We start from the raw sequence: 1,800 nt of genomic DNA on the forward strand, positions 1-1,800 counted from the left end.
AGCATTCATGTCTGCCTGTGTGCTAAGGAGTGTTCTAGCCCGATTTTAAGCCAATAGTTATTGGAAAGAGCCTGTTCTAGCCATTTATAAATGCTGATTATTCATCTTAGCTGTAAACATCTTGCTGATATAGAAAAGTGGTGTGATTGTGGTTGAAAAAAAAATCATCATTTAGACCGTTAGTCATTTTAGTTCTATGGACAATATGTTCATTTTTTTTTTATTCTTTCAAAGTTTGGCTAATGGAGATGTGTTAAAAATTTATTATAACATTTTATTGTGAAATTGCATTTATTTTTTTGTAAATATAAAGCAAAAACAGTAACTCATTTTGAGTCAGTTTACCCTACTGGAGATAAATTATGACAAAGTAGTAATAATATTAAATGTTTTTTATAAAATAGCTAAAATAGTTTAAAAATTAAAAACTGCTGGAAGAGAGCCTTTTAAAAGAATATTAATTTAGCTTTTAAAATTCTCCATATACCATTGACTTTCTTTTCTTGTGAGCAGTTTGAGTAGACGTAGTTTCTTTGTCATTTCACTCTCTAGGGCTACAAATTTGCTGTATATAATTATGTAACAATTTCAAAAGAAAATACTTAGTTCACTTTGGGTTTAATCGGATTTCCTGGCTGAAGATTAAAGACTTGGTTAAAAAATTCACAAATGCATACTGAACATTTTATAATAATTATGCCTATTGGAGCAGTAACAGGAGTCCTCTACTTTTAAAAAGTATAAAATAAGGATATGGATAAAAAATATGCTGATCTAACCAGTGGACATCTAATAACTTGATCAAAAGGCTATTTGATTGTTAAAATTCTTTAAGTGTATTTTCTGGCTTCTGGAACTTAGTTATTATTAGATCTGGCCTATCAACTCAGAGGAAGAATGATGAGCCATTCTTATCCAAAAGAAAACTATTTTTTTAAATCTGCATTTTTTTCACTCATTATAATTCAGCTTTCATATCTAACAAAATTATGAGTTCCCATTAGAATATCATTATTTTTACCCTTTTCTATCTGGTAGTTATTTATAAAGAAAACACAAAAGCCTTACAAAGAGACCATTTCAGGTCATTTATCATTGTGTGTATTTAATGGAATTTTGGCTCACTTAGTACATCCTCATTTCAGAAAAAATTAATGGATACACTAATGGATAAATAAGCAGAATCATTTGTGTCATTTACTAAGCTAATTATCAATTTTTTAATTATAGTATTATAGTTAGGTCTCTAGTTGCTTCATCTCAGAATAATGTGAATATTATAATAGGTATTTTTTTATAATTTCTGATAAATTATGGATACAGATTTTGGTTTCATTCCAGTGTTGTCACTAACTAGCTTTATGATTTTAGACAATTCACGATTTAGTCAGACTTCAGATTCCTCATCTCTAAAATGAGGAATTAAAAGTCCCTTTTAATTCTAAAATGTCATGATATAGGAAGAATTTGCATGAGTATCTATGTAGAAAACCATAGTTACCTTTACAGTATGATTGAATTAAATTGAACATTGATTTTCTTTTCAAAGCTCTCAAAATTATTCTTTAAAAAAAATTGAGATATCCTTAATGATTCTGACCACTTTATTTGGTCTTGCTTTCTATTATCTGTTAGTTGTCTAAAAGTAAGAAGAGATACTTCATAATAGTTTATAATAACTTAGAAAAAACATCATACTTTCATTAGTTAGGAATATATTGGCTGCCAGTGATAGAACTCCAACTGAAATTACCTTGAGCAAAATAAGGAGAATTTTTTGAATTCTGGTCATCTACCAAA

Source organism: Pteropus alecto, unplaced genomic scaffold (genome assembly GCF_000325575.1).
Source record: "Pteropus alecto unplaced genomic scaffold, ASM32557v1 scaffold50, whole genome shotgun sequence".
NCBI classification, from domain to species: Eukaryota; Metazoa; Chordata; class Mammalia; order Chiroptera; family Pteropodidae; genus Pteropus; species Pteropus alecto.